This window comes from Colobus angolensis, unplaced genomic scaffold (genome assembly GCF_000951035.1).
Source record: "Colobus angolensis palliatus isolate OR3802 unplaced genomic scaffold, Cang.pa_1.0 Scaffold456, whole genome shotgun sequence".
Lineage (NCBI taxonomy): Eukaryota > Metazoa > Chordata > Mammalia > Primates > Cercopithecidae > Colobus > Colobus angolensis.
The window spans coordinates 159,023-168,607 of NW_012117999.1; positions in this window are offsets into that span (position 1 = coordinate 159,023).

Below are 9,585 nucleotides of genomic sequence, written 5' to 3' on the forward strand. Positions count from 1 at the left end.
TAGCATTAGGAGATATACCTAATGTAAATGACGAGTTAATGGGTGCAGTACACCAACATGGCACATGTATACATATGTAACAAATCTGCAGGTTGTACACATGTACCCTAGAACTTAAAGTCTAAAAAAAAAAAAGAAACATGTATACTGGGCATATCACTTACATTTTTGCGGTTGCTTAAAGATGACAATAACAGATTCTTCAGTTTCATTTATTTATTCATTTGATGCCCTATAGTGTAATATTCCTGCATCTGGAACCTTGAAATGATTTACATCAGTATTACACAGAAGCCTGCAATCACTTTCAGTCTCCCTGCTGCCAGCCTGACTCCCGTACAGCCTGTTTTTACCTCGCCAGTCAGAGTGATTTGAGAATATAAAAATCAAATTCTATCTTATTCCTCTGCTCAGAAGCCCCCAGAAGCTACCCAGAAAAAAAGTCCCAAATCCTTACAATTGCCTAAAAGGCCTTATAATCTGTCTGACCTTTTGGTTATCTAGGGGAAGGCACCTCCTTCTATTCTCTTCCTCCCTCAGTTCTCTGTAGCCAAACTGGCTTCCAGCTGTCCTCTGTACCTGGAAGCACACGCAGACTATTCCCCCATTCCAGTATGCTCTTCCTCTAGAAAACTGAATGGCTAACTCATTTATCTCCTTCAAGTCTTGGCCAAAAGTTTACCTTCTTAAAGAGACCTGCTCACACTTCTCCTCTAACCTCTTACCCTGCTCTGATGTTTCCAAGTCACTTATCATTTTGTTAGGTACTATATAACTTACTTATAATGTTTATTATTCATTTTATGTATCTCCTGGGTAGCACAGAAACAACACAGGGGCTGGAATATTCGATTTTTTGGGGTCTATTTTCCTCATTGAATCTCATGTGTCTAGAACAGTACACCCACATAGTAGTGCTCAATGAATACTTTTTTAAAATCAATGAATTATTTAATTTTGGTTTCTGAAAAATTTAATAAATTTTTTTTAGATGTATTATTTGGAAATTCAGCCCAATCTTTAGAAACTCACATATTCTATTTATGGCAACATATTTTATAATAGCAATGTCTAGAAAAAATGAAACTGTCCACTAATGGGATATTGATTAAGTAAATCAGATAATTTTGTTTTGTATTATATAGATATTAAGATGATAAAACATAAAAAGGCTCAATGCAGGAAAAACAAAGCCAAACTCTGTAGGCACCATATTTACTAATTATGTAGCCTTATTTAATCTAGACCAAAATACATACATTAAAGTCCTCTTTACCTCAAATATAATTATATAACTATGCCAAGTTTACTAGACTCCCTTTAAAACAAAGCAAATTGAAGACTGAATACTTTTCCTAAAGTATTTCCCACTCCAAAATATCTTAGAGAAGTAAGAATGATAATAGAGAACAAGGATTAAGCACTTGTCACTTATCAGGGACTGATTACTTCATTTAATATTCACAACAAATATATAAAATAAATATGATTGTTGTTGGTATGTTTTAGATAAGAAAACAATAAGGTTCAGAGGGAACAAGTAACTTGCTCAAGGTCACATGACTAGTAAATGTTGCCATCAAATTCTATAATTTTTTCTTTGGAAAAGTTAGTCAAAGCCTCTCTACAATGATCTTACCAATGAACTTCTCCAGCTACATCTTATATACTCTGTATATTTCCATTCCCTAAAAGACCCCAGCCTCTGACATCTGGCGTTCAAAAATGTTCACGCTGTCTGAAATATCATTGACCACTAACTGTCACCTGTTAAAATCCTACTTGCATTCCAAGGCTCATCATACCCCAATTCCAAGTCAGAAGTCGTTTTGCCTTCCTCTGAACTCCCAGAGCACACACATCTTGTCTAAAATTTTTACAGTAATTATATATATTCTATCTTCTGTTGTTATTGAAGATGTGCCTTATTACTTCTACATTTATTATTAAATTCCTTGAGGATAAGGGTATATTAACTACCCACCATAGTAAGCAGGACATTATTCGATATATGTTGAATACAATTACCTGAAACAAATTTTACAAACATTCTGTCCAATATGGTAGCCACTGACCACATGAGGAACTGAGCATTTGAAATGTGGGTAGGTGCCAAATTTTGAAATGATGATATTTAGGACATATCATCTTAAATAAAAGATACCATTAATAAAAGTAATCTTATTGTTTCCTCTTTTTTGATATTAGAATCCAGAACATTTAAAACTACATACATGGGACTCATTATATTTCTAACGCACAGTGCTTTTTTCAGATATACTTGCTCCCTACTCCATCACTCTCCCCCAAGGAATCAAACCCATGAACAAATGCATGAATTAAGCGAAAGGAGAATCCCCTATTCTGAGATGTCCTGCAAGGGTGAGGGGGCTCTCTCTGGATCAATAGTTTTTCTATTTTATGTAGTCAGGTTGCTGCTTTTGTCTTTCGGTCTAAGAAACACCATAGTGAAAAAGCTACTTTGTTCATAAGTGAACATTCTCTGTGTGTGTGTGCAGAGGAGCAGAAACCACATGCAAATCGGAATATAACAGAATTACAGGAAGCTTTCTATTCTGAAGTACATTGGCAACATGACAAATATAAAGCTAAGAGCATCCTCCGAACAATCCTTGATCCCTTTCCTACCCCAACATCAGCCATAATAGAGAGCCCTATGTGTTGCCCTCAGCCACATGTCTCCTACTGCTTGCTGGTACCATGTGCTTTAGGCAGCTTCTTTCCAGGCAAACACAGACTGTTTACTGACTGTAATCAAAATGACAGCGCACTGTTTTCACAACTGAGTGTTGAGAGTCGACTGCCTTTTTCACTTGGCAACCTGAGGAAAATTGAGAACTGGGAACTTGAGGTATGACTTACATTACTTTAAGATGGCGGTGTTGACTACTCCACATGTTATCTGTGCTCTTTTGAGATTTAAAATACAGAGGACTGGGATTTGTCTAGTTCAGAGCAAAAAGGTTTTAATCACTGCTTTCAGATGGGTGCAAATGGTAAACCACACCGGAGCACAGGATGATTTAGGTGTGTCTGAAGTTCAGCTGCCATTTGATTCTTCATCAGCAAAAATCCAATCACATGAAGAGGCCTTCCCCACTAAGCACGTCCCTTAGATACACGGTTATAGTGTTACAGAGTGGATGACTCTAAGATGATGCCACAGAAGATAATGCAATATACTAGAAAAACATGCCCTGCCCTATCTTTCTTAGAAATGAGATTTAATGAAAAGATAAGAAAGAGGAAAACAGAAGGAGAGATATACAAGTTGCAAATCAGACAACCTTATTCTAGACTTGTCTCTGCTATCACTTGTGTGATATATTGAACACTCAAGATCTCAGATGTTTAGTGTCTATATGCGTAAAAAAGAAGGGAGAGGTGGGAAATTGACCAGTTAATTTGTAGCACCTCTTTTATCACTAAAACTCTAGTTCAGTGTCCAGACTTCGGTAATCTGTACTAGACTTACTCCAAATGTTTCTCCCTTCTGAGAGAAACTTCTGAGGGTATAGCAATACCCTTATACCCTGAACGTGGGTCACTAAACTTTCTATAAATCGTGCTCCTGAGGTAGGTGTGTCACATCTATTATAGGATATATTCATTTTTAGAAGAGTTTAGTGAACTAGATGCTTGCATAGGCCCTTTCCAGTCCCAATTTAAACTGTTTCTTGATGAATAAATAATATAATGCCTTGAGTAGAATATGACTTGAAGATCAGTTGCTGAAAAGAACTCTCTCTTGAATCCTTTCTAACTGTAGATATTCAATTTTGTACACATGACATCTTCATGAAATGGTAATATAAAAAAATCTCCTACTGATAAATTGTGTACAAATTGCAGTTAACAAAAAACCTAGAAAACTTTAAGTCTGGTTTTCAGGGAAATATGACCAGTCACTTGGCCACATCTCCCCCAAAAAGGGCCCTTTGAAATAAAGAAAAGATGAAAAAAAAAAGTCTTTCCTGGGATCTGAATTCAGGACCCAGAGAATCTGTGTTTTTCCTTCAGCCTCTAAGCACATCATTGGCACCAAAATAGAGCAAAGGACTGTGTGCACTGCCCTGATTGAAGTGTGGATGATGCCACTCACTGCAGCGGGGAATGCAGAGTAAAAGGTCTCTGCACATAAGGACAGGAAGGGGATGCTGTTCAGTGCTCAATTCTTTTGAGGCTACAGGAGATCCAGAATGCCACAGGTAAGAGAAAATTACATATGATAAAAAATTTTGTTTTAAACAGGGATTGTAGCAACCAAACTGCTGAAGACTAGCATGGTCTGTCTGTCTTCACCCTGCAGAAGATAGAGGATCTGGTAAATAAGAAACTGACTAGTGAGGGCAGTAATCCTGAGGATAAACCTAAGAAGAGGTGAGAGGGAAGATGCCAGGAGGGAGAGATGCCCTGCCGGGTGCCTGAACTGTCCCCTCAAGGACATGGAGGATTCAGGATCCTGATAAAATTGTCAGTGCAAAATCAGACATTGAGTTCATTCATTGTTCAAGTGCCACTCCTCTTTAAAAATTAACAGACTTTATTTTTTTAGAACAATTTTAGGTTTACAGAAAAGTCGATCAGAAAGTATTGAGTTCCCACATCAAGTGCCTTTTTTAATGTCTTAAATATCTGTCTTCAAAATTTTTATTCAGAAACAAATTGAGAGAATAAATAGAAACTATTTTGTTAAGTGTGAAACTTCCCAAATCTAGCTTTCTTGAGGGATATGGATTGTTGGGGGAGAGGAGGAAGTGCATTATTTTCTGATTAAATTGATCTCACAAAGTGTTTTCTGAACTGGCACCACTATAGATTTAAAGGGATATTTAAAAGAAAGGTGTCTTACAATGACTCAGGATAATTTTAAGATACTGAGTAGAAAACCATACCTTACAAATGCGTAAGAGGGAGCTGACTATTGTTTTCATGGTGTATCTTACCTCTAGTGTTTATTTGCATGAAAATCTACATCTTGATTTGGATGTGCTCTGCCACTTTTCATATACCTCCATGCACTACCTTTTCCTTTTCAAAATGTACAAAGTGCTTTTGAATAAGGAGTTGGAATGTTTCCTCAAAAGAATCTAGTTAGTTCTTACAATTGTCATCCTGTTGGTAGAGGGAAATGGTTATGTCAACCATAAATTATTCATCCTCTACACAGATCATGTTATTTAAGGTGACTCTTCTTCATAAAAGCATTCCTTCCCTGGTTCAGGCTTTCATTCTTATCAATAGCTTATTGGCTTCTTATTTATGTTTTCATTGCAGACTTCCCAATTACTTTGTGTAAAAAGGTTTTTTTTGTTTTTGTTTTTGTTTTTAAGTAAATGATCCAGTCCCAGTGGGAGGACACACTGTGTCACACACATTCATCACAACCCTGGCCTCGAACATGATATTGTATTTCTTCTGTTTATCACAGAAGCACCAGCAACCTGCCTCAAAATGTGGATATTCTCATCTTGAGATTTAACAGATATTTTCTGTGATGAGACTCATTTTACTGACCACGTTGGCAGAATGTTAGTGATGAGTGAAGAAAACATAGTTAACTATTAATATTAAATGATGATCCTCTAGAGAAAAGACTTTAGGATATAATCTTCTCTGAAGGACCTGTAGAGGATTGTCCTCTATGTCTCCTACTCAGCTGTGGGAAACCAATCTGGAACAGCAACGGGGGTGTTAACCCAGGAAATGTCTCCTTAAAAGCTGACTCATCTTAGGAATGAGATTCTTTTTAAAAAATGCAATTAATTATTAATTTCGCTCCACTATTAGATTAATTCACTTCTTTCTCGGATATACCATTTTCTGAAAATATCTTTTAAAATGCATTTTGGTTTTAAAAAATATGTTCATTTACAGAATCTGTCTTTCCTCCAAATCTGCCTAAATTGCAGTTTTAAAAATTTAAAAATCAAAGTGTTTTGCTCTCAACTGATGATTTGGAGATTCAAAGAATATCTTTCAGTAGACCTACTCTTATCTGATTATTCAAGACTTAGTTCTCCAGGTAGCAATTTATAAGTAAGAAATAAATCAGTGAGTGAATCTATGGTTGTACAAATCTGAAGTTATGGATGCTCAGCTCCAAATGTGTACATTGTTTGCATGGTTAGCTTGCAAAATATTCCATAACCAGCAGCTGAATCAACTTTCAAATATACTTGGGATGATAAATTAACAATTTCAAATGTAAAATTATTTAAACACGTCAGTAAATGCCATTGTGTTCAACTAAGGGAGAGGTGGACACAAGCATATTTTTTGTTGCTTCCTTAAGTATTTGCGTAATATCTTTACTTAACACATGCCGGCTGGGTAGCGCTCTGAAATTATTTTGAAAAGCATTTGTCAACTATCATTCACTTCCCTAGCCAAGTTTTCATTGGCTCGGTTATTTTTCTCTTTCTCTAGTCAATTGGTTTTCAAACCTGGCTACACATTTGAACTACAATTGCAGGGCTTTTAAACAAATATTGATACCCAGATTCCGCCTCAGAGAATCTAACTGAATCGGTTGAAGGTGGAGCCAAGCATTGCTCTTTTTTAAAGTTTCCCATGTGAGGCTAATGTGCATCCACAGCTGTGGGCCACTCTCTGAATCAGCTTGTAATGTTCTACCTCTTTTTGTTTTCTCTCAGCATGCTTGCATATCTCTTTCTCTTTAGCTGTGTGTTTTTTTTTTTTTTCTCCTGACATTTTTATTGGTGAGGTCCTATAAATCTGTTTTTTGCTTCTCTCATTTTGCTTTTTTCTTCTTTTACTTCCTATTTCCTGGCCAAGAAGTTCTCATTCCAGGTATATATCTTTGATTTGTATTCGTATCCAATACTATTCAGGCTTTATGTCAGTGTAAGAGAACACAATATGATTGTGAATTATATTTTTGCCTGTTTTTTCCAATGCTAATTTAATAGTTTACATTAATTTTTGGTATAAATATAAAAAGATCAATAATAGAACCTAAGGCTATTGTAAAAAACTGATATTAAGGAAGGATTTATTTTAAATGTAATTATTATTGGCTATGACAAAAGACAATAAAACATTTTAGAATTTTGAGACCATACAGGTCTCAAGGACATGTATATATCATATCAATAATATTTTTCCCTTTCAGAGGTAAAGGACGGCAATGTGTTTGCCCTAAATTTTAAACTTTAAAAACAAGTTTCAACAGTATTTAAAGAACAGAGTGGAAGTGGGAATATTACATATTGCAACAAATAGCATAGCAGAAACAAGATATCACTAGCAACAGAAAATAGCAATAGAAAAAAAGAAAAAAAAATCAATGATGCTAAGAGTTGTGGTGATGTTAATATCGGGAAGAAAACTAGAAATCGAGAAGGTAATGCATAGATTCAAGGACTTGAAATGAAACAGACTGAGCCTAGACTGGGAGAAAAGAAATCTGAGTACCAATGTGGCTGTGCTTCTAAATATGGTCAAGTGGTTTCCTCTCCATGAGGTTTGTTTTCCCTCACTGACAAAAGTACTAGTTAGATTGGCAAAAGGAGAAAAAGAAACTTTGTAATTCCTTGGCCAGATCCTGCCTATACATGTGTTTTATTGAATCTATCTGATATTTTAAATAATTTGAAATAGATGACTCCATTTAACAACAGAGGGAAATCTTTACTAACAATTTGGATTTTTCAGCTTCTTCAGAGAAGTCATTTGAGGTAACACTCTCCTAGCAGTGAGAAGGCGTTTTCCATTTTTAAAAAGGGCATGCATGCACTTTCTAGTTCTTCAGGCCCAACCGGAATGGCTTCACTGCTTTCTCCTACCTACTTTGCCCATGTAGGAATTTACGTTCGTTTCTTCTAGAATTTATTATTTAAGGTCATGACCAACCATAATATAAGTTCCATGATATATTTTCCATGAAAATGCTCAGAGTACTTGGGAACATGTTTAGTTAGGCATAATGAAAATAACTTATATGGTGAAAAATAAATGTCACAAGCAGATACACCAAGGAGACAGAGAAACTAGCAAACAGGTGACTAGTCCTCAAATAGAGGCTTAAGCCTACAAAATGTGTCCTATTAAATCTTATGCAAGAATATGTTGGACTCTAGACCAGAAGTGCAATGTCACTCCTTAGAAATATGAATTGGAATTTAGTGAATTATTCCAGTTCAAGCTCTTTCTTGGGAAAGGAAAAAGACAAAATGTTCTGTACAACCAAAGTAAGAATAAAGTATATTCTGAAAATCAGGAGATTAAAATTCCCAAAAGGGAGCTTCTTGGCAGAAAATGGTCAAAGTTATTTAAAGAGTGACTTTGAATTCACCCATTGAATAAAACAATATTAAACCACTATTTAATAATTAAGGGACCATCATTTCTCTAACTTTGCTCTAGCACAGAGTTTAATCACATGAAGGGCTCCCTATATGCAGTCTCCAAAAAAATGAAAACCTAATTCAATTCTTACAGAAATAACTCCAGATTTCATAAGTTTTCTCTGAATTAAAATCCCTGAAAATTCATTTACACAACTATATCCAGCATATTTTTATATGTGCTGTATTTTAATATTGTAAACTTGCTTGTAAGTTACCGTTCAGTCATTCTTTATTCCTAGATCTTGGGTAAAACCTTCTTTGAAATGTTTTCCACAATGTCCTTTATCATTTCAAATCCTTATAGGAAAGAAGTGGGATATTTAAAAAAGTAACCAAAAAAATACTTGGCACATTGAAACTTGTGGTATCCAGTTAAGTAGGTATTCATATAAATTTTAAAGAATTCTTCTACTTTAACAAATTATATGTCTGATGTAGATTCAAATTTTAGGTATCCAAAGAGCTGGTGCCTATCAGGAAGTTAATGAAATGAAGTGTGTCTGTGCTTAGCAAAAGAGCAGGATTTTATTTATTGCTGTATTATTGAGAGGAAACACTATTCTGCTCTGAAATAGGTGCCTGCACTTGTTATATCCCATTAAAATATAAACAAAGAATGTGTTAATTTCATCCTAGAGTGAAAAATATTTTCAGGTAAAGCTGAACTAAAAAAGTAGCTTCTCAATCAAAGATACATGTGTGAACTGGCAATACAAAGCAAGAATATGATTTTCTTTCTTCCAAATTTTCTAACTACCTCAAGTTAGAATTGTTCAATCTACCTCGAGAAGTAATTCAGATGTCAGGTTCTATATTGATTTGCCATGAAAGTTGTTTATGAGGTAAAACATAAGCATGAAATTTTGAAAATGAAAGCAGTTAGAATTAAAATTAATCGAAAATATAAAATAGAATCTAAAAGTACAGAAATAGATTGTTAAGTAATTATATTTCATTGGTAGGTTGGTAATTAATCCTCACAGTTTTGGAAAACTGGTAAAACAACCATTAATATTAAGGTGTGAATGAATAATATATTTTTAGGTGACAAATGAAACATGAATTCCCAAACTTCAGTGAGTTCATGTTTCTATACATAACTGAAAATGAGAAAAAAGTAATCTTCACAGCGACCTATGTAAAGAAATATCACTATATAATCACATGTTCATTTCTTGGTGAAAAAAAATCT